Below are 25,640 nucleotides of genomic sequence, written 5' to 3' on the forward strand. Positions count from 1 at the left end.
CTATGAATCTGTCTTTCTTATAACAGCAACAAAAAATAAGTACTTTCTGAAGGAAAATTTAGCCCAGGTTTATGTTAGTACTTTACAAAATTGTGGTGTGTGTTTAGGGGAACATATTTGTAATGTATGTATGTGTGGTATATTTACACATATGTGCTGGTACCCATTTCACTGTGCATGCCCAAAGGACAGATGAGGACATGGCCAGTTTCACTATATATCATCCGAATCCAAGTCAGTGCCCTTCCTAAACACAGTCAGCAAAACTCAGCAAACCTCCTGTCTCCACTCTCCAAAGTACTGACTTACAGGCCCTAGTACATGGCAATGCTAAGATTTTAAACTTGTGATTGGAGATTTGAACTCAAGTCTTCATGCTTGCATAGCCCCTATGTTAGAACTTTAAATAAGATATATAAAATGGCATACAGTTTATTTATTTGTCAATATAAAAAAGTGGATCTTAACTTGTATTTATTTTGACGGTATTAATACAAATTGCTGCAAATTTAATGCTTATCAATATCCTAGGTAAGAATTAAACCTTTTTTGTCTTACAGTCTCACAATAAGTAATATATTACATACACCATTTAATAAATTAATAAGTCTTTGATTAATTAGGCTTACAAATAAATTTCTCTCAAACATAATTCATTTTGTCAAGATATTTCAGCTTTTATCTACTAAAATTATATTCCTTATTTTTTCTATAGAAATAGCATAATTTTACTTTTATTATGGTAAAGTAGTTCACTTTAAAGTGCATGTTAGAATAGCACATTAGCCTGCTCTGAATTTCATCTGTGGGTGGTAATACAGGTAAATTCAGTTCTAATTCAAATATACTTGGTGACTTTTTACTGCTTTGCCTTGCCATTTATCTTAACTGTATTAACTAGAGTAAAATTTCCCAGAGGTCTCCCACATATATAAAGACACTAATATCAGAAGTCGTCAATTTGTGGGAAATGAATGTGCTGAGATGCCACTGTGACTTGGAGGACATAGGACATGGCAGGGTCAATTCAGCTTCCCCATCCCTTTTCATTAAAACCGACCATTATTAATTGGGCAGTCTGTAACACTGTGATCCATTCTAGACAGCCATTATTATAGATTTGTGAAGGTCATCCTGTAATGTATTATCAACTTACAGTGCATCTTAAGATGTGAAAAGGGGCATAAAAAGGAAAAGAGGGATCAAAAGCTTTCAAAGACATTTTCATTTCAATGTTAGGTCGTCTTACACACGAGACTCCTCTTTCTCATTAACTTTGAAAAATATAATTTCTGACTTCTCAGTTAAAATGTAACTCTGAGGTAAGTATTTTGTCATTGCAATGAGAAATAATATAGAATAAAACATACTTTATAATCAATATTAAGATGTTTCAGTATTTTCTTCATTTTTCCAGTCCATCTTTTAATCTTTTTTTAAAAAATTCCTGACATTACAGAACTAAACCGAAATGTATTAATAAACTACTCTTATATTTCCATGACAAACAAAAGTTCGTGAGCCAGAAAAAAACCCCCCCAAAACAAAAAAGTGGGAGAAGCTTATAAAACTAAATATGAATATCTCAGCATAACTGCTGACCACAAAAAGAATTAAAATACTTTAATTAAAAAAATCACAAGTGGAAGATAAAATGTGTAGAAACTGAAAATTTACAAACTATTTAAATCCTGGAATTACTGTTCAGAAACTACACAGATGGGTTATGGGTGGGGGTGAACAGCAGGAAGGGATTATGGATGAATCTGCTACGTTCTTGCTGCTCTCCATGCCACCTGTCTTCGAGGAAAGCCTGACATTGATTAGATATTGAGCCAGGTTAATACTGGCAGCAGATCTAGTGATGAGAACCTGCTGATCAGTATGACCCTTCCACTGCGTTTGTGATTTTGTTCTGTGCCCTAGACGTTTGATGTATTTCATTGATTTTGGCTCCCGGATGCCCGATTATGCAACCAATCAAATCATTTGGAATGGTGAGCTCATTTCAAGTGGGTGGGGAGCTCATTGCGGTGGGTGGGGGAGTCTACTGGCTATTGCTCATAGCTTATGTCCTCTTCCAGTTTTTTTTTGATGAGAAGTAGTTTGAGGTGATGCATCCAAACCTACCCAATAGCATTTCACCTCTGGAGAGCTGGATTCCTGGATTCAATGCTAATGAATTGGTGTTGCCATGGGTCATGGGCAAATGAGACTGTTGCATTACCAACTGGTGCAGCCTGGCCAAATCTGGCTGTGGAATGGCAAACTGTCTGTCCTTCAATGAGTATGGGCCTTCATGTGCCTCAACTGGGACCTGGAGGGACCGTGTCTAGAGGTGATGTGGGGAAAGCTTCTACTGTCGCTGCCTGTGCTGTACCTGTCCTGACCATCTACAAAGAAGACTGGATAGCTGGTGGGCTTGTGTCAGGACCAGATAGATGGTCACACCTTGATGTGTGTGTGTGTGTGTGTGGGGTACTCCAACATGACCATGAAGATCTGTTTGACACACTCAATGATGAAATTGCAGAATACCAGCAACAGTGATTGTCTGCTCAGTTGAGTTGGAGAGCATATTCCCTGCCACCTGGGCCTGAGCCCATGTATTCTATCTTATTTCCTTGATCTTGCAACCACCTTTCCAACAAGTGAGTCACGCTGACTAGCAGCATCTACCAGTTGTAAGGTATCAGGGTGGGGGGGTCTGCTTACAACTGTGCTATTTCTCATAGCTTATGTCTTCTAGTTTTTCAATGATCATACCAAAAGCTTTGAGGGTGGCATTAGTCAGCCCAGTCAAAGCGATAATTCTCTTAGGACAATTCCCTTCTGAGATATTGATATTGCACCACTCTCTTCATGCATTTTCTTAACAAATTCTCCTTTCTTTCTGATGATATTGCCAACTTCCTTTCCACGTGTAAGTAGCCTGACGGTACACCAGTATCCATGCCAAGCAGTTACAGGGAGTTGAACTTTTGAGTGGCTGGGCAGTAGAGGGCACAGGCACCTGCTGCTCCAGATGCTCTGGCTGCTGCATCTGCTGGTCTGGGCATATTTTCTCTTTTTAATAAGCTAAAGTCTATTAGTTTTATATTAAGCTCTGTGGAAGTGTTTTGCACTTTATACTTATTCTTATTTCTAATATTGAATAACATTTAGATAGCACAATAGTGAATGAGTGATGAGAATATAATAGAAATTATTGGAAATTCCTGACCCCAAATTTTGAAAAATTTCTCAAGAAAATATGAAATAAAAAGGAGGACTTGGTAGTGATTGTGTTTTTATCCTTTTTTTTCTCACTTTCTGAAATCTTTGTTGTAATTTTGGAAAGTTTTATACAATTTGATAATACAGTGTTTAAGTTCAGTTATTTATTTTATATATAGGACTAAAACCATATATATTCACTTACATCTCACTTCTCCCTTCTGGCCACTCCCTCCCACAATACTTCCCCTCCCCCACTCTTCTTTGAATGTATTTGGACACCCCCCCACCCTGTGTATCCTCTCACCCTGGCACATCAAGTCCCTGCTGGGCTAGGCACATCTTCTTTCACTGAGGTCAGACAAGGCAGCCCAGAGAAGATCATAGCCCACAGAGAGGCAATAGCTTTTGAGACATTCCCCTCTCTAGTTGTTCATTACCCACCTGAAGATCAAACTTTACATCTGCTACATATGTGTGAAAGCCCCTAAGGGTCTAGGTTAGTTGACTCTGTTGGTCTTCTTGTGGAGTTCCTATCCCTTTTGAACTGCTCTCCTTTCTCCTATTCTCCAATAAGAGTCCACAAGCTCCATCCACTGTTAAGATGTGGTTGTCTGAATGTGTCTGTTTCAGCTGCTGGGTGGAGTCTCTCGGAGAACAACTTGCTAGACTCCTGTCGATAAGCATAACAGCATATCATTAATAGTGTCAGGGATTGGTGCTTGTCCATGGGATAGGTCTCAAGTTGGGCTGGTTATTGGTTGGCCATTCCCTCATTATTTTTATTCTTGAAAGAACTGAAGTTGTTTGAACTTAAAGGAGTTTCCTAAGTTTGGATGATGTTAGATGTTCCTTACTTACAGTCTAAACTACTAGAAGCACTGTCATTAAAAAGGAATTATTGGAACTGCTCATGGATACAGCTCTCCACTTAGTGTCTATTGTCTTCTGTTCCTCTATACTGGTGCTCTGATTGAGATTTTGATTGGGATATGATATGAGTCCCGTCTCCAAATGTCACATGTTCAAATTTAATATCCATTGTGAGGTATGAAGAAGAATGAAATCTAACTCATCCTGCAGGTTTGAAACCAAGGTCTGTAACAGCTAATGGCAAGATAAGTTCATGGGGTAAAGTTTCTATGATTGAATCCTAGTACAATCATAGAATGAAGGGACATATTAGGTACATAAACACAAACACACAAACACATACACACACACACAGAGAGAGAGAGAGAGAGAGAGAGAGAGAGAGAGAGAGAGAGAGAGAGAGAGAGAGAGAGAGACTCTCTTGCTCCATGAGTCTCTAACTGGACTATACCTGTCATATAAAGCTATCTTCATGTATAACTATCTTGAAATGGAATCCTGAGCTCAAACCAACCTCTTACTCATAACTTATCCTCTTTGTAGCACTATATTCTCAGAAACAGAAAATTGACTGAGACACTCAGCAATTATTTTATTGCTATGTGCCTTACATAGTCAATTAGAGTGACAAAAATACTATTCAAATACTGTTGTTTAAATATAATAGGCTTTATGTTGTCTCTTGAATACCACTGTCTTCTGAATTCTCTATACCCTTCCTTTCAGCAATTTTTATATAATGTAAATGGTGATAAGCAATAGAATTAAAATTTTAATATTGCAAAACTGTTCCCTAGAATATAGGGAACTTAAAATATACCACAACACACAGTACCAAATTATGCAAAGCTTTCATTAGCTGACATCTTTCTGTCTACCCTTTTTCTTTGAACACGCACAAAATTCTTTGAAATTTTCTTCTATGTACTTTTAAATTAAATTCTACTACTTGTACCTCTTTGGAGACTTGCTTCTTTATAAAAACTATCAGCCTTTATTACAGTTATTATATACACTAGTTTACTGGTTTGATTTTATTGTTCATATATATTAGGGGACTCCTCTGTAATAACTGGTGAATTTGTATGAGAACTAGGGGTATACCACTGGAGAAAGATGAAGAAGAAGAAATAGGATTGCACAACTGCAATTTATCTGGGTACTTATGATAGAAGACTAGTTCTGAGTGGCATGAAAATCAAGTGGACACTGACAATTTGCTACAGGAGTATAAGGTTCATCTTAGGCTGCAATCAAAGATCCAGACCATTCCTATTGTCATGGCCTGGTTTTATGGACAAGCCATCCCTTTTCTTACTTATATTTTACTGAGAAACTGTGATGGTTGGGATGTGCTTGGCCCACGGGAAGTAGAACTGTTAGGAGTTATACACTTGTTGAAATAGGTGTGGGCATGTTGGAGGACATATGTCACTATGTAGGCAGGCTTTAAGGTCTTCTAGTGTTCAAGCTTTACCCAATGTGGAAGAGTCACTCCACCTGGCTGCCTACAAATGACAGTTTCTAGATGCCTTGTGATCAATATATAGAGTTCTCTGCTCCTCTATCACCATGTCTGCATGCATGCTGCCATGCTTTCTGCCATAACGATAACAGCCTGAACTATGAAATTGTATACCAGCTCCAATCAAATGTTTGCCCTTACTAAAATTGCCTTGGGCATGTTGTGTCTTCACAGTAATAAAACCCTAACTAAAACAGAAACTACATCAGAAGAACTGAGTGTTAGTATTATGAGGCCTTTACAACAGGTAAAATTTAGCATGACTGCAATTATGCTAAGTCACACACAAAATAATTCATATATACCCCCTTTTCAAAATGTTCCTAAAATATATGAGGGCTTTAGTACTGGGTGGGTTTTGTGTTTTAAGCTATTTGACTGTATTAAAATATGCAGTGTGCATAGTGACACTTGAGGCACACACATGAAGAGAGACATAGAACAATTTTCCAAATACAAATTTCTATTTTTAATTTTATGACCACCCACAAAACCCCACCAAGACTCTCAAGTTAGCATTTTTCTATAAGAAGACAAGGTAATACAGAGTATCAATTTGGTTTTTTATATATGACATTTTATTTGTGACATCAGAATGTAATGGGCACACATTCTTTATTGATTATAGGTTATCTTTCAGGTAAAATATATGAGGATAATTTTCCTTAGATGAGGAGGGGGAGGGGTATCATATAGGTACTGTCTAGAGACCAGGGAGGAGAGTGTAGTATTATTTCTCAGCTTAATATCTTATCAAAAAAAATACCTCCAATATGACAGACTTTCTCTATCTAAGCAGTCAGACCATCAAAGGACTGAAAAGATACTTTATGATAATATTTTGCAATTTGTCATGTATAGTCATTGATCTTGAATTAGAAGACCGTCTCTGTTTCTAAATATAATTTCCTCTTGCCCTTCATTTTTTGAATGATTGTGAAAAATAATAGTGTCAACTATAGTACATCAGCTTGCCTTTGTCCTCTCCTTTTCCCCTCATCTTTCCTACCACGATTCTACTTCCATTCCTCCCATTCTGATTGTTAGATAATAGATCACATTTATTTACACTTCCAGCCTCACAAAGTCCAAGCTAGAGAGTCTCGCTTGACATCTTGATCTTTCACTTCCACAGCTAAGTTAGACATGACAAGTGCGATGCAGGTTCTGCTCATTTCTTTATAGTCACTTCAACAGCAGATGAATAGAAAGATTTTATACTACAAAGAGAGCAATTATTTGTGGACAGTATTATAAAAATGCATGGTATTATTAACAGTAAGACAATGAGGTTTTACTTTTATCTCCATATTATTTGTTTACTTTTAATTATTTCTTTTATATTTTTGAGATTATAATTATACTATTCTCTATTTCTCTCTTCTTATACACCTTAGCTTTTTTTTCAAATTTAAGTCCTCTATTTTCACTAATTATTGTTGCATACATATATGTTTATACATATATGTTTCTAAATATGACCTCAGTCTGCATAATGTATGTATGTATGTATGTATGTATGTATATATGTATGTATGTATGTATTTATGTATGTATGTATGTATGTTTTCAGAAAAAGACTCAACCTTAACACAAAGAACCACAGACAACTAAGGAACACTGAAAGAAGAAAAAGTAGTCTTCCCTAATATTTCTTGTTGCTTTTGAAATCTAGAATCTACAAAAAGAAATCAATATATGCTTTCTGAGTCCGGACTGATTTGTTTAAAGTGATCTCCACTTTTACTCATTATTGCTTCAAATCATATACTTTTATTCTTGTAAATGACTGAGTAATATCCAACTCACAGATGTACACCCACTTATATATGTCATATTTTATGTATTTATGAGGTCATAGTCCAAAAACATAGCTTGGCTCTTGTGAACAGTGTTATGATAAATGTGATTATTTCGTTTTCTAAGTATATGTTGTCTTTATTTTCTCTAGATAATTATCTTCAAATGAAAAAGATGGAACATATGATATTTCAATTTCTAGAATTTTTAATGAACACAGATAATTAAATACATAGTGGATACACTAATTTACATTCCCACTAATAGTATAAAAATCTCACTTTCTCTCCACTCCCTTGTTAGCATTTATTAGTTTCTTTATGATAGCCATTTTGATTGGAGCAAATGGAATATCAGTGTAGTTTGGATTTCCATTTCTATGATGGCTAAAAATTTTGAATATTGTTCATTCATTAGTTAACTAGTCATTTATATATAGATTTTGTTTTGAAAAATACCAGTTTGATACTGACTCTGACCATGAATAAAAGTCTAGGGAATAAACTAAAGGTAGTTACATAGGAAGCATGAGACAGTTAAAGTCATCCTAAAATCTAAAACCAAGATCAAAAGCAAGAAAACTCTAGAGAAAAACATTAGCACTGAGAACTACTTGCTAGAGAGAATGAGTCAGAGGAAAGTGTTAAGAGAAAAAATATAGATTGATTCCACAAACATGTAGTTTGATTTGGGATGTACAGGACACAAGTTAGCACTGTTGTTTGTAGTAAGACTTAATCACAATTATGGAGAAGCTCACACCATGCATGGTGCTTAACATTTATATGCTTTTAATATTAATATATACTTATCAATATATTTTCCTTATTACGATAGAGTACATATTGTTATTACTAACTCTTTTTTTGTTTTTGTTTTCGATCTGATAGTTTTTTATTGATTTTTTTCTCTTTTTGCTTCTTAACTAGGTGGACATTCCCCTGCACCACTGTTAATGTCATCTATGATGGTCTGAAGATGGCAGCCATCCATACTGCAGACTACAGTACCCATGATCTATCTAATAGTTCGAGAAAGTTCTGTGGCTAAAATCTGGTGTCTCATCTGTCAGATATTGTTGACAATCTCATCAAAAGTCATATTTCCACTATGTTTAATGTTCTTTTCCTTCTTTCCATAGCTTGAGGGCTTTGATGATCAGATGGAGACAGAGGGCACCATCTAAATCTGGGCCTGTCTGTTCTAGATGGTAGGTTTCACTGTAATTCTTCAACCTTTTCAGTCACATTTGTGGATAAATATTATTTAATTTTAGTTTAGACATGTAATATCTTATTTTCTCTATATATTGTGACTGAAAGTTTTAGAGGATATAGTGGTCTGAGCTGACTCTGTGGTTTATTAGAGTATGAAAAAGGTGTTTTCAGGTTCTTCTGGCTTTTATAGTCATTCTTGGGAACTGAAGGGCAATTCTAATGGTCTGTACTTATATATTACTTGGCATTTTCCCTTGCAACTTTTAATATTTTCTTTGTTCTGATTGTTATATGGTAAAGGGACTTTATTTTTTGGTTCAATCTATTTGCTGTTCTGTAAACATCTTCTATATTTATAGGCATCTTTTTCTTTATATCCAAATTGTTTTCTTCTATGATTTTGTTGAAATCATTTTCTTACCTTGATCTGGGAATATTCTCCTTTTTCTATTTCTATTATTCCTAATTATTAGCTTTTCATAGGGTCCCAGACTTCCTGGCTGTCTCGTATCAGAAACTTTTTAGAATTATCATAGTCTTTGAGTGATATATTAATTTTATATTGTACCCTTTATGCCTGATATTCTTTCTTCTAGCTCTTGTATTCTGCTGGTGATACTTATGTCTGTAGTTCCTGCTTTCTTACCTACATTTTCATCTCTACTCTTCCCTCAGTTAATATTTTTTTATTGCTTCTATTTCTATTTTTCAGGTCTTGAACAGATTTGTTTGCTGCATTCATCTGTTTAATTATATTTTCTGTATTTCTTCAAATATGTATCAATATTTGAAAGCCTCTACTATTTTCATAAGATTAGATTTAACTTCAGCTGTGTTAAAATATGTAGGGCTGGCTGTAATATGATGGCCAAGCTCTGGTGGTGCCATGTTGTCCTGGTTGATATTGATTGTGTTTTTATACTTGCCTCTACTCATTTGGGTTTGGGGTTATTAGAAGTTTAAGTGTTGATTTCTCTGCTTACCTTTGTTAGATGAGTAGTTTTTGTATAATTTCTTTTAGGTTTGTTTCTTCACTGATCTTCAGGCCTGTGTGGTCTGGGGTTCTGTTGTTTCTCAAAACTTCATGTTCATTAAGGTGTCTCCACTGGGGATTGGTGGTCTAGGTGAAATCAGGGATTTTAGGTGTCAATCATGCCTCTGGGGTTCTGAATATTTTGTGTTCTTTAGTATTCTGGATAACTTCTTGGTCTCTGAGGTTCCTAATATGGTGTGACTTCCAGTAAAGTAGAAATCTGATGCTGAAGTTGTGGGCAAGAATATGGAAGCTAGGGGAAGGAGTCCTGTTGGCAGATGTTGGTCAGACATTTTTAATTAATTAACTAAATTTATTTATATCCCAAATGCTGCCTTCTCTAAGCACCCCACTCAGTGTCTTCCCATTTCCTCCTCTTTTCCTCTGAGAGGGTGAGGCTTCCCTGGGTAACCTCCACCCTGGTACATCAAGTCTATACAAGGTTAGACACCTTCTTTCCCACTGAGGCCAGATTCCACAGTCAGGCAACAGCTTTTGCGACAAGCCCCTTCTTCTGTTGATGGCAGACTCACGTAGAGACTGAGCTGCATGTCTGCTATGTATGTTCCAATGGTCTCAATCTAGCCTATGTATATGCTCTAGGGGGTGGCTAAGTCTCTGAGATCTCCCAGAGGTTTAGGTTAGTTGATTCTGTTGTCTTCTGTAGCATTACTAACTCCTCCAGGGCCTTAAATCTTTCCCCAGATCTTCCATAAGATTCCCTGAACTCTGCCCAACGTTTATCTGTGGATATCTTCATCTATTTCAGTCAGCTGCTGGGTAGAGACTCTCTAGGACAGTTATACTAGGCCCCTGTCTGTAAGCATAACAGAGTATCATTAGTAGTGTCAGGGATTGGTGCCTGCCCATGGGATGGGTCTTGGATTGGGATAGTTATTGGTTGTCCATTCCTTCAGTCTCTGCTTCATTTTAGTCCATGTATCTCTTTCAGACAGGACAAATTTTGGGTGGAAGAATTTGTACGTCCATTGATGTCTTTGTCCCTCCACTGGGTGTCTTGCCTAGATATAGGTAATAGCCTCTTCAGGTTCCATATACTCACTGCTATGCATCTTAGCTAAGATCACCCGAGTTGACCCCTAGAAACTTCCTCATCATAGGTCTCCAGGGCTTCCTAGAGATTCCCTCTTACGGCCTCTGGCAGCTGGAGATTTCCATTCATTTTCCTGGACCTCTGGGCCTGTCTTCTGTCTCTCCTCTGATTTGACCATCCCACATTCTCCTTTCCCATCCCTCTCACACCCAATTACCTCCCTTCCTCTGCCTCCCATGACTATTTTATTTCCTCTTCTAAGTGAGATTTAAGCATCCTCACTGGGGCCTTTCTTCTTGTTTAATTTCTTTGAGTATGTGGGGTGTATCTTGGATATCCTGTACTTTTTGGCTAATATCCACTTATCAGTGAGTGCATACTATGCATTTCCTTTTGGGTCTGGGTTAACTCACTGAGGTTAATATTTTCTAGTCCTATCCATTTGCCTAGAATATTTATGATGCCCTTATTTATAATAACTGAGTAGTATTCCATTGTGTAAATGAACCATATTTTCTGTATCCCTTCTTCAGTTTAGGGACATCTGGGTTTCGTTGAGTTTCTGGCTATTACATATAAAGCTGCTGCAAACATAGCTAAGCAAGTGTCCTTGTGGTATGGTGGAGCATCTTTTGGGTATCTGCCCAGATGTGGTAGAACTGAGTTTTCAAGTAGAAAATTTCCAATTTTCTGAGAAATGGCCAACTTCATTTCTAGACTGGTTATATAAGTTTGCAATCCCCCCAGCAATGGCAGAGTGTTCCCCTTTTTCCACATCCTTGCCAACCTTTGCTGTCACTTGAGGTTTTGATCTTAAGCATTATGATTGTTTAAGATGGCATCTCAGGATCATTTTGATTTACATTTTTGTAATGACTAACATTTTATAAAATTTGTGGCTACAATGAAGGGTGTTGGTTTCTCAAATTGTTTTCTCAGCCCATTTATCATTTGTAAGAATGAGGGCTACTGACATCTTTGAGATAATTTTGTATCCAGCCACTTTACTGATGTTCTTTTCAGCTGAAGAAATCCTCTGGTAGAATATTGGGGTTGTTTTGTATACTATCATACCATCCCTGAATAGTGATTGGACTTTAAGAAGGGGTAGCAGGGAATGGGTGTTTTACCTAGGATCTGGAAAAGCAGAAGACTTTTGCAAAATCATGGGCTAGAATCCAAAGTTGTAGTTTCTTATGTTGATCTCTTTCTGTGTTTAAATGTTGCACTAAAGAATTTATCCTTAAAGTTCCCAACTTAACTCTAAAAATCTATCCTTTTAAGTAGATGTCATTATAATCCTCATTTAAAAAATAAAATCTAGCATTGGCAAACGTCAGTAACTTAGCCAGAATTATATAATTGTCATATGGTGATATCTTGGGGTGAGCAATTCACTTACCTTTTAAAGAAATGTTAAATAAACCACTCAAAAATGCCACTAAACTGCATACTTAACAATGAAGATCATCTTCATAACTACAGTATCAAATTTTACCTTATACAAATATGTTCAGTAAATGAACATATGAGCTTCCTATAAAATTAAAGTTGATAAAAACTGAATTGCCTGAATCACTGTTTTGTTTTCAAGTCACCTTCAAGGCAGTTTTAAAAATTTATTTGTTTTGTTCTTATTAAACATAATCATTCATATCTTTGCAAAACAGAGAAGTAAGTCTTAGATAGATAACTAAAGTAAAGATAATCTTTCCTGAGCTTGCCACCCTAAATTATAATTGTAATTTACTTGAGAATTACCAACACTGGAGTTGCTGGTGAACCATGAACAAGGTGTGTAGCTGAGTTTCCCTGAGATGCTCTCTTCTTTGCACCACTGCAGAATAAATGTTTTCCATGTATACTCCAATATATTCCCGAGGTCAATGATTTTAATTACTTGGAACATTGCAGTTCACACAATTTAGTTCTATGTGACAATCTCCATTATATTCCCTTGCACAAGTCCTGGCAAATGGCCAGACGACAGTCTACTTGGAAAGTTTAGCTTGTCTCTATTTTGCTTTCAATTTTGGATGTTTATATGAATCAAGAAAATAATCTGGAGAAAGAATAGTGAGTGCTAGTGTAACAAGAATCTTCAGGATATTTAAAGACTTTGCTCATTCTTTTTAAATTACCAAAAATTGCAATATTTCTGGGGATGTTTGTTGCTATTTAATGCAATAGGAAACAGCCAGACAGAGTAGTTGATTTATAGGGTCAGAGTGGACATGTGAAGTATCAGCACCTGCCAAAGTTATAATCTACTGCAAACAGCTTGCTGTTTTCTGCGCCATCTAAAGAAAACACTGCAGGCAAGGGAGATTCTAGATCAATGGGAATACATGTGGGTCAGTGTGTAATGGATTAGAACTCTTTGTTTAATCTTCAGAAGATGACTTTATTCTGTGTAGTAATTATGTTAGAAGTCTCCTGTGAATAGGTCTATTAATAGGCTTAATTCAAAAGCTGATGGAGGTAGTGACTTTGGGCAAAAATCACAATTGAAACTCTAAACAATTATTTTGACACATTTTCAAGGTCAAGTAATAAATAGAAAATATTTTGTCATATTAAAAGCGACCATTCAGAACAATGTGTATTATATATCACCTACACAAGGGTATTATATGTAAGCAGTACAAAGCCACAAGCAACAGAGAAATAAACCATAAGCAGAGCAATCATACATTATATAGTTCAATCATATTATTTGATTCTCAATGATTATTTCTGAGATAATAGACATAAACAAGTGTAGTCTTTCACAAAGCATGGGCCCTTAATTATGCAACCCCCCCCAAATATATCATTTTAAATGTTACTGATTTTGAGACACAATCATGCCAATAATGAATATTTTTATACTCATTGGTGACCACTTTACAATTACCTACCAATATTCATAGAAGGCAAGTTTCTGATTTCTCCATTATCATTTCTTTACTGATATCTACCCACACATTTCTGTCTATGTATTTTCACAGCAACAGGGCAAACTCATTTGCTCTTGTTTTATGCTCAGTGCTGTAGCTTTTTCTCATAGCATCCTTGCTCTCCTGAAATGGCATTTTCTGTGGTTTCTGGGAATCTTGTCTCATGTTAAGATATTCTACCAGTGAGATTTTCAGGTCAACTAAGTCTTGGATCTGACAGAGGCATTCCAGTGTCTTTCAGTATTTTCTTGTCACACCACAGAACACAATAGGAGTCTAGGGCCTGTCCTTTGTTGTATTGAAGACAGTATATCTTTGATCCTTTACCAAGCAGAAAGCAGTTTTTCCCAAAGAAATTACCTCCCTACAAATGTAATTTTTTCTACATTTAGTGTTTCTATTCATATATTTATTGTCCCATTCAATTTTAACTAAAAAAATTGGAATAGTAAAAAATGACTCAGAAACTAACTTTGAATAACATTTATTCTTTATTTGTAAAGATCTGTTTAGTGTTCCTGAATGTAGTATACTTTATTTTCCTTAATTTATTTATTCATTTGATTTACAGTCTGATCACAGCTCCTTCACTCCTCTCCTCCCTGTACCACCCCCACACTCCCATCCCCTCTTCTCCTTCTCCCCCAAGCAGGAGAGTCTCCCCATGAACACCAACCTACTCTGGCACATCAACGCACAGTAGGACTAGACACATAGTCTCCCATCTAGGCCAGACAAGACAGCCATCTTGGGGGAAAGGATCCAAAGTTGAGAAACTGAGTCAGAGCCAGAACCTACTTCAATTGTTAGGGAACTCACATGGAGGCCTTACTGCATATCAGCTACCTATGTATAGGGGCTAGGTCCAACCCATGAATGCTCTTTAGTTGGTGGTTTAATAGCTGTAAGCCCCCATAGGCACAGGTTAGTTGGCTCTGTAGGTATTCTTGTGGTTTCCATGATCCTTCAACTGTTCCACAAGAATCCCCAAGTTCCACCCAATGTTTGGCCATGCATCTCTGCATTTGTTTCCATCAGCTGCTCAGTGAAGCCTCTCAGAGGACAGTTAGTTATGCTAGGTTCATGTGTGAAAGCAGAAGAGTGTGATAAATATGTCAAAAATTGGCTCTCTCCCATGGGATGGGTCTCAACTTGAAATAGTCATTGATTTCTCATATTCTTAATCTCTGTTTCATTTTATCCCTACAGACCTTGAAGGACAAATTTTGGGTTGAAGGTTTTGTGGGTGTGTTTTGGTGTCCGTCTTTCTCCAATAGAAGTCCTGCCTGGCTATAGGAGGTAGCCACATCAACCTCATATTTCCCATAGGTGTTTCAGCTAGGGTAACCCACATAGACTCATGAGAGCCTACCACATCCCAGGCTTCCAACTCATTCCAGAGATGCCGCTCACCACCTATTTTCCTTCTCCTCCATAGCCCTTTACATAGCCCATGTTCCCACACCTGAAAGGAAGAAAGGTTAAATTAAGTTTTAAAAAACTTACTCAAATATATATGATTCTATTTGAATTGCCAAGTTTTCATGAATAATAATTTATAAATAATTTCAAGGCAAACAATAGCACAGTATCTGATGTATTTGGATGAGAGTAGTAAGCAATAACATTCAAAAACCTTTTCTCCTAGGTAGAACTGTAAACATTCTATGCACATGTACAAATTCTATAGTACCAAACATAGATTACTCAAGTAAAGTGTAACGGTTATGCAAATATTATTTTATCTGTTAGAAAAAACAGTAATATAAGTTAGATAAATTATTTTTTATGATATAATAGCAGAATTTCTTTTTTTGATAGCTTCAAGACACATTTATTAAAGGGCAATTATCAACATTTCTATGAAAATTACATTATTATATTTTTTGATATTTTCTTCTTTTTATTTATTTTTTATTTTATTTACATTTCACATGCCATCACATTTCCCCATTTCCCTTGCCTGGAAAACCCCTATCCCATTCCCCCCTTTTCCTTTTTGCTTTTATACATTTTTTAAATGTTAATCAAAGGCTTTATAAGTTTGGTAATGCTCAATCAGAAGTGTATCCCAATACCCAACCTAGATATATAAACAATTTTTGACTGGTGGAGACACGTGAACATCTGCATCCATACCCCCCTTTCTCTTTCTTTCTCTCTCTCATCACCTAGCTTCACCCTTCCTGTTAAAATAAAACTTTTCCCTCAAAATACAATTAGAGAATAATTATTCCTAATTGTACCAGTGAGGTACAAGATAGTCCTAATACCCAGTCCATCATTTTGTTGACTAACCAGAATCTCTGTCATCTCTCCTAACTAAAACACTTAGTTTTGAACCTGGCTTTTTTCTTGGCTTTAGAATGAATGTCAGCTGAAAACCATCCACTCAGATCTTTTCTCTCAAAGTAAATGGCCAGGATTGGTTATGAGACTATAGGTCTTCAACCCCATCAGAAATCTGGAATGACTGAGTTAACTGAAATTATGGGAAGCACAAAGCATAGCTTCTAAAACTTAGCCAATTTATAGAGACCTCTGAACACCTGGAAAGCCCCTATAGTACTGAACATTGGAGCATCAAGTCTTCAGCCTTCTGGCCCAGAATCATCTGACAGACCTTAGTGAAGCAGAATTATTAAGGGCTGATTACTCTGTCTAGTCAGATATAATCAGTCGACTATTCTGCAAGTGTATCCTTTTCTGGACAGTAATTAGTCTGTAGATGGAAAGAGGCAATTCTTGCCTAGTGGCTGTCACCGCATAACTGGAGTAACTCCAAGGATGCTCAATTTCTTCTTAGAATTCAATACAGGAAGCTGTCAGGAGCAGACAGGTCTTTAATAAAAATGAACATTAATATAGAAATATTTGTAACGTCAGTTCTATGGACTTCTGATGTTTTGAAAACCAACTATCCATGTAAGGTAACATGGACTGTTGTCTGTTAACTACTCTCAGCTATTTCCAAATAAAATATGGAAAACACCCTAACAATAATCTCAAAGCCCTGAATTTGCTATAGTCCCTTAACTCATAGACTAACCATCCCAAATCAGTTAAAAAACTTAAAGAAGGACTGGGTCTAATCCTTGTATTCCTAAATGTGTTATATAGGCACAATGCCCATGAGAGTATCAATATTCATCTCAATTTTATATCAATAAGAAGCTCATACCTCAGTAGAACTGAGGCATTCTCTCTTGGTCTTCCTCCTTCATGAGCTTCATGTGGTCTGCGGGTTGAGTCTTCACTATTCCAAGCTTTTGGGCTAACATCTGCTTAACAGTGAGTAAATATTTTGTGTGCTCTTTTGTGATTGGGTTAACTCACTCAGGATGATAATTTCTAGATCCATCCATTTACCTAAAATTTTCTCGAATTCATTATTTTTAATAGCTGAGTAATACTCCATTGTGTAGATGTACCACCTTTTTTTTTGTATCCATTCCTCTGTTGAGGGACATCTTGGTTCTTTCCAGCTTCTGGCTATTATAAATAAGGCTACTATGAACATAGTGGAACATATGTCCTTATTATATTTTGGAGCATCTTCTGAGTATATGCCCAGGAGTGGTATAGCTGGATCCTCAGGTAATGCTATGTAGCTACCTTCTTTTAGGGTTGTTGGAAGATTACTTTCTTGTTTTTTTTAGGTTGTAGTTTCCCTCCTTGTGTTGGAGTTTTCCACCAATTATCCTTTGAAGTGCTGGATTTGTGGTAAGATATTGTGTAAATTTGGATTTGTCATGGAATATTTTGGTTTCTCCATCAATATTGATTGAGACTTTTGCTGGGTATAGTAGTCTGGGCTGGCATTTGTGTTCTCTTAGGGCCTGTATGATATTAGTCCAGGATCTTCTGGGTTTTATAGTCTCTGGTGAGAAATCTTGTGTAATTCTTATAGGTCTGCCTTTATATGTTACTTTGCCTTTCCCCTTACTGCTTTTAGTATCTTCTCTTTGTTTTGTATATTTGATGTTTTGATTATTATGTGACGGGAGGTGTTTCTTTTTTGATCTAGTCTATTTGGGGTTCTGTAGGCTTCTTGTATATTTAAGGACATCTCTTTCTTTAGGTTATGGAAGTTTTCCTCTATAATTTTGTTGAAGATATTTACTGGCCCTTTAAGTTGGGAGTCTTCCCCCTCATCTATACGTATTATCCTTAGGTTTGGTGTTCTCATTGTGTCCTGGATTTCCTGGATGTTTTGTGTTAGGAGCTTTTTACATTTCACATTTTCTTTGTCCGTTGTGTCTATGTTTTCCATGGTATCTTCTGCGCATGAAATTCTCTCTTCTATCTCTTGTATTCTGTTGGTGATGCTTGTATCTATGACTCCTGATCTTTTTCCTAGGTTTTCTATCTCCAGGGTAGTCTCCCTTTGAGATTTCTTTATTGTCTCTGCTTCAATTTTTAGATCCTGGACAGTTATTGTGTAATTCCTTCACCTGTTTGGTTGTATTTTTTTCATTTCTTTAAGGGCTTCTACCTGTTTACCTGCATTCTCCTCAAATTCTTTGAGAGTGTTGTTTATGTCCTTTTTAAAGTCCTCCATCATCATCATGAGAAGTGATTTTAATACTGAGTCCTGCTTTTTTGGTGTGATGTTGTGTTCAGGACTTGCTATGGTGGGGGTACTGGGTTCTGGTGATGCCAAGTAACTTTGGTTTCTGTTGTTTACATTCTTATGCTTGCCTTTTGCCATTTGGTTAGCTGTAGTGCTACTTACACTCACTGGTTCTGACTGGAGTCTGCCTTTCCAGTTATCTTGGTTGTGCCAGAACTCCTTGGGATCCAGATGACTCTATGATCCTGAGCTCCAGCTGCTCTGGGTACAGTGGCTCCTCTAGGATATTTCAGGATATGGTGTCTCCATGGTAGTAGACCAGCTAGGTGTTTGCTGCTCTGAATGTAGTTGATCCTCTATGATGCTTCAGGATATGGTGTCTCCTACTCTGCAACTCTGTGGGCCATGTCCTCTCTAGGATGCCTGCAGCTCTGCGGTCCTTGACCTCTCTTGGGTACCTCTGCAGCTCTGCAGTATGTGACTTCCCTAGGGTGCCTCCAGACTCAGTTTCTAGAGGGGATCAAATCGGCTGGGAGACTGCTCTAGCCACAGGTATCCGGGCCAGGGTCTGAAGTTGAGTTGCTCTCCGTAGGGTCAGTGTCTGGATGCCAGGTGCTCTCTGGGGGCTCCTTACTGCTAGTTGTGCTTCTAAGGCCTAGGGAGGTGTGTGGGTTCTCCTACCTGCTGCTCTGTGGTCTGTGACCTCCCTAGGGTGCCTCCGGACTCAGTTTCCAGAGGGGAGCAGATCAGCTGGGAGACTGCTCCAGCCACAGATATCCAGGCCAAGGCAAGTTAGATAAATTAAATTGCTTTTGTGGTAAAGTAAGATTTTGTGGAAAACTTGATCTCTCCTTTGTTTCTCTCTGTCTCTCTCTGTCTAGGTCTCTGTCTCTGTCTCTCTCTCTCTCCCTCTCTCCACACACACATACGTGTGTGTGTGTGTGTGTGTGTGTGTATGTATGTATGTATGTGTATCATAATTATATTTAAAAACATTATTCCATAAACTATATTTTTCTGGCCTTTGCTGCATACGGGGTCTGATTTCAAATATCCATGTCATATGGTTACTACCTGTAACCCTGTCTCCAGGGGCATCTGAACCCTCTACTTTTCTGGTCTCCATGAATCCTTGCACTCATATAATATTCACATACCTACCCTCACATATACACATGCAAAATACAAATAAAATAAAACTGAATATTTATTAAAGAGACTATTTAAAATAATTTTAAGTTTCATACATTTAATTTTTGGCCTATTTAATACATTAAATATTTATATATAAAGAGCAAAGGGGAAACAATAAAAGTATGAATATCATTTTCAGTTGTTTGCCTCCTAGCTAAATGTTGAGCTCTAAAATGCCAAAATCATTTTTCCAAATTATGAGAATCATGAAATATGCAAAATCAAATACAATAAAGAATGCTTTTTACAAATCAACAGTAACTTATGAGTGGCATATCTAAGACATAAAGATATTTGTTTACTTCATGGCTTCCTTAAGTTAAACCCATTTTAATATAATTTAGAAGCCACATGCTTAATATAGTGAAGTTGGTTTAATAATGTTTTAAGACTAGATCTTAAAAGAAAAATTTCATCTTTGTATTTTTTCTGATGATTTTTTCTTTTGCTTATGAAAGAAACAACTGTTCATTTGGCCCAGATAATTGTGTAAGTAATCTCCAGTTATCTGAGTATTTCTAAAAACATCTGGCCATTTAGAAGCTGAACTCAGATGGGCCAAATGCCAGTGTGAAGAATATAGAATGTGCTTATCTTTATGATATTATTGTGTAGTAATTTATGCATACATACCAAGGTTCTATGCTCAAATGAAACACACTCAAGAACTGAACAGTTTAATTGAGTTTGTGCAAACCCATTCAATTATAATTTGGCCCAAATGTTTAATTAAAGTAAATGGTGGTGTTGAAATAAAACCATTGGAATGAAAAGACGGCTCATTAACTGATGTTATACTCAAACTAATATAATTTTTAAATGTATGATTATTATTCTCCTAACTATAACATGAACATGAAGAATGTTTCATTAAATTCTATAGCATGAGTCCTAAGAGGATACTAGCTAGCTATATGTGTTAATTAAAACACTGTTTTCTGCTTAAAGAAAAAGAACTCATTTCCTTCATGTGCTATAGTAAGGTAAAAATTGAATTATAATTATTGTATTAATATATAATTGTTATAATCATTGTATTATCAAACATAATTTGTAAATATTTGACTTAGTTTTATTTGTAGAGTAAATGTTTACTTTTTTGTGAAAAGGAATATTACAAAAGAAAGAGTTTTGAAGTGTATAGCCAACTGACAAGTATATACAATTTTTGTTGACTTACAAGCTAAAAGTTTGGTTTGCTACATTGTGGAGAAGATGACAGAAGACATGAGATTGCTGAAACACAGACAAAAAACCATTATTATCTCTAGGAAACTCTCATGTGTTCCCTGACTTCTAGTTTCCAGTTAGTGACATATGAATAGACTCCAGCTTCACATGCAGAGGGGTGCTTTACGGAGGAAATCATGACTTCAGCACTCTGTGAGCTTGTAAGAATGTTTATCAAGCATCAGGCTGTTCAGTTTTCTCACACTTGGGAGGGATACTCTGACATTTTTTGTCAGATAATTTGCTGTCTGATTAATTACATGAATTATTCAGAAAAAAGAAGAAACTTGTGTTTGGACAGCACAGATCAGATATGGAGAGGCACATACAACTTGGCTTATTGCAGACTTCTTCCTTCAATTCCTAGGATTATGTAACTTCTGTGGAATCATCAAACTTGGGGCCTAAGTAAAATACTAAGTCCTAGATGGAATGTTAAGGGTGACATGAAATGTTAAGGGTTAGGTAACAGTTACCTGGCTAGCCTGCCATTATAAGAAATCATTCTCATATGCTTCTGATGTTACAAGGAAACTTTCTAATGTCTAGTTAATCACATATTCTGCTATGTTCTGTGTCCTTTGAAACCAATAAGCACACAAGTCAATAGAACTGTTTTGGATAGTTACCCACCATAAGGTTGGAGTTGAACCAAATACCGAATAGTACTTCCTGCATCTGTGTATGAGCACTGATAGTGTAAACTGCCCCTGAGATGGATGCCAACATAAGAGAGACACCTGCACCAATATAAGAAACTATTTGGAATAAGCCTTCCATTTTGAGTAATGGTTTAGTAAAGTTGAAGCTTTGAGATCTCCCTGGGAATTGACATCCTACTTCCAGAAAGAGACATTCATGTGGACAATTGACCTCCTGGTCGACAAATTAAGACATGAATGTTAGATGATTCCCACCCTGGTTAATAAGGTTTTAAGGCATGGATGTTAGACAAGGCAAGTCTCCTGCCATAGTTGAATACCCCAACCAATGGGAACAAGATAAGTGTACAGAAAAGCCATGTTCCTAAAGAAATCTCCATTCCTAAATCCTGATTGATGGAATAACATGGCAGAAATATTTGTGAATTTTAAGTTTACAGTCCCTGTAGGATCTTAACTCAATGTCTTGGTTCAGTTTCCAAATCTGGACTATGGCCCTGGTTGATCAGTCCTGGGGTGTGTGCTCAATAACTATCCACATCTGACTGAAATTGGTGTTTGTGTGGTTTGTGAGATAATTTGTAGACCCCAGCAACCCTTATATTAATCTTGTTTCACCTTGCAATATCAATAACACTGTGGAAATCTATACTACATGGAGGTATTGAGGGCAGTGTTTCAGTATGTACCACGTGGTGGACAAAATGTGTTATTTTAATAGTAGTACTTTCTGCCGTGGAAAAGAACCAATCCCTGATACTATTAATGACACTTTGTTATGCTTGTGAACAGGAACCTAGCATAAGGGTCTCTGAGAGGCTCCACCCAGCAATCAATGAAAACAGCTGTAGAGACTGACAGCCAGATATTAGATGGAACTCTGGAGTCTTGTGGAACAGTTGCGGGGGTATTGTGGAACCAAAGGGGACATGAACTCCACAGGAAGACCAACAGAGTCAAGTAACCCAGACACTTAGGAGATCCCAGAGGTCCAGAGATGGAACCATCAATCGAAGATCAAGTATGGGCTGGACCTAGGACCTTGCACATAAGTAGCAAAAGTGCAGCTTGATTTTCATGAGGGTTCTCCATCAACTGGAGCAGGGATCTGAACCTGTTGCCTATGTATGAATCTGTTTCCTCTTGTCTGACCTCAGTGGAAGAAGATATGTCTAGTCCTGCAGTGATGCGTGTGTGTGTGTGTGTGTGTGTGTGTGTGTGTCACCTGGAGGAGATAGAGAAGGAAAATTGAGGGAAAATCTGTGTGAGGGGGTACTGGGAGGAGTGGGGAAAGCAGATTTGGGGATGTAAAGTAAATACATAAATAAAAAGTCTTAATGTTGATTATCGTTGTGATTTTAAATTTTTTATTCCTCCTTTCCCACTTAATAGAATCCAAACACTGTGAGACTAGAAATATTTTTCAAATGTTCCCTGGGGACAGCTTCATCACCTAGATGTATGAATTTATCTTGTCCAGAATGTGAAAATTTGAATGTTTCATATGTAGAATGAATGAGTGGACATAGAAAATCATATTGACAGGTGAATGTGAAATGGTTCTCAATAACATACCATATTTTGTTGTATGATGCAGAACTATAATGGACATAGACAATATCAAACACTGTAAAAATTCAAAGTAGTTCAAAGGAAAAGTAAAACATCTGTAATTTAACAAATGAGTGAGATATTAATTGCTTTGTATATTGACATTTATTATAGACAGTGATGTGACATCATGAGAGATCCAAATTTTAAGGTATATGGACTTTGGGAGAATGTCTCTAAAAGTACACAATATGAAATGCTAGTTGCTGGCAAAAACCAAGACTGCTCAACCAAAACTGATAAATGATACTCCACATTTTGCCCTCTCAGTCCATCTCATTGCTACTGCAACTTCAGGTTCTCCATACTTTCGTCTAATTTGGACACTGTACAATCCCCAGAATGAGGTGAGTTTTCAGTTTCTCTCTCCTATATATTCTTCAGGCTTCTTAGTCCCATACAGCTGCATTTCTGGTTTGATCTTTTACAGTCTTGCAATGAAGCTTTAAGCTAACACCATTATTGAATTCTCTTTTAGAGAACAAAGATATCAAAATGCTGGCTAGGACCACGTTCAGATTTCCATGGCATATGTTCAAAGTCATAACCAACATAAATTAGTAGAGTAGCTAAGTATATGGGTTTTAGTGAAATTATTTGTAACCAACTATTTGATCGATCATATTTAAAAGGATCCATATGTGCCATTTTAGGGAAATGTCTAGAATGAACTGGGAAATTAAAAAAAATAATCCCTAGTCATGAACTATTCAGAATTTCTGCACCCAGTCAAAGTTATTTTAGATTTTTAAGTACAACAGCTGATATCAATGTATGATCAGTATTTATTATTACAACTGAGAATTTGCAATTGTCTATAATATATAAATAAATTACTGGCCATGAAAGATTTCTGGATATGTCTTATTTCTATTTTATATCTTCACCCATATTAAACAATAAATCCTTCATGTAACTGCTTTGGAAACAGGTTTTAGAAGTTATTATATATAAGAAAGTAGCACCCTTCAAACATTTTTCAGCCATATTTAAAATGCATAGCATAAATATATAATGTAGAGAATTGTTACTACCTAAAATTCTAACAAATAAAAAAGATTTCTATGCTAATATACATTATGCTACTTAATAAAGCTCTTGTTATGTGTATAGTCCACATCCATTGAATTTACTTCTCTTTTGATTTGAAGAACCTGTTGTTCACTTTTCACATTAATGGAGATGTGTAATCCACTCAGTTTTTCTGTGGCACTGCTGACTGGAAACACAAGAAACATTAACACATCAAGTATTTATAGTACATCTGGATGGAGCAGCCACTCCCTGGGTTACTTCTCAATTATTAATGCAGTGCTCATAATGAGCTAGAATTTTAGTGAGATCAAACTCCCATTCTCACTCAAGGCAAGCGGAGTGGAAATGTGTTTACACTTGTTTATGTGAACCTTGAAGCCTTGCAATGGGCCGTGCTGCATTACCAGCTATGATATTCCACCCAAATGAAGGCAAACTGTCATTTGTATAATAATGACAGGCCTTGGTGGCATGCTGGAGTCACTTCTCTTAGAGAAGAATTCTTTATTGCCCTGCAGTTCACTGTGGGTGTTAGGACTTTCAAAGCTACCAGGTGGTTAAACTGTACTGCCTAACTAGGGAAGGACAGAGAGGCTCAGGAGTACTAACTGCCTCCACTAATAAATTGTTTCACAGCTAGTGGATTCTGGAAAGGAATTTCTTAAATTTCACAAATAAAAATGTTTTCATTCACATTCTCCTCATTGAAGTTCCATAAAATATGGGAATTTTCTGTTGATGTACAAGATATCTATCTTGTTAGAATATAAAAATTAGTTATGTTTAGGAACCTACAATGCATGTGTTGTTTAAAATTGGCATTTATGTATATAAGATTCATAGCTTATATTTACACATGCATAATGAATACATATGTATTGTATATTTGTGAAGGTATTTACATATTATAATATTCATATATTATAATACACATGTAAATATGTAAAAATATATGCATATACATATAATATAGATACAAAATACATATATTTTATAAATATGAATATATATATATTTACAAATATATAAAGTACACAAAGTGTGGTGCTTAAACGCTCTCAACTTTAAACATATTACATGCCTGAGTTCATTTATTTGGGATTTAATCAGTTCAGAGAGAGCTAAAGAATAAAAGGAGTGTTATTAAGGACTTACTGAATAGGAGCTCACTTTCCATGATTCACAGGATGTTCGCCCAGTGTTTGGAAGCTAAAAGGCACATGCTCTATTAGAGGACTGCTTTCATTTATCACCTAGGAACATAAATCTTCATAAGTAAGTAGTGTGCTTTTCTTATTACCTCCACATCCCTTTTTCTTCTAGAAATTTCCGCAGTCACACATAAACTTTCCCAGTTTATCTTCTGTGATTATGTGCAGTATTTGTTCTTATATGTATCTGTATTTTTGGAGTTTTCATCAATTTATGTTTTAATTTTCTATCCCCCCCAAGTTTGATAGGAATTTAGTTCCCAAGAGGCCATTCGCCCTGCTGTATTTCAAAATCAGTACATCATAATCACTACATTTGAAAGTACAGATGTGTTAAACACATTGGCTTAATGTAAAGCTCAACTGTTACTAAATGTAACTGTAGGGGTCCAAGAGTCATATCACAAACCACATAAACACTGATCTCAGTCAGAAGGGGATAGTTTATTGAATGCATACCCTAAGCT

The 25,640-nt window shown here is 36.4% G+C and overlaps 1 pseudogene; it reads right to left on the bottom strand.

Annotated features, from left to right (window-relative positions):
• Positions 1-1,704: 1,704 nt before the first annotated feature.
• Positions 1,705-25,139, bottom strand: LOC117717337 (poly(rC)-binding protein 2-like; annotated as a pseudogene).
• Positions 25,140-25,640: the final 501 nt, after the last annotated feature.

Source organism: Arvicanthis niloticus, chromosome 11 (genome assembly GCF_011762505.2).
Source record: "Arvicanthis niloticus isolate mArvNil1 chromosome 11, mArvNil1.pat.X, whole genome shotgun sequence".
Lineage (NCBI taxonomy): Eukaryota > Metazoa > Chordata > Mammalia > Rodentia > Muridae > Arvicanthis > Arvicanthis niloticus.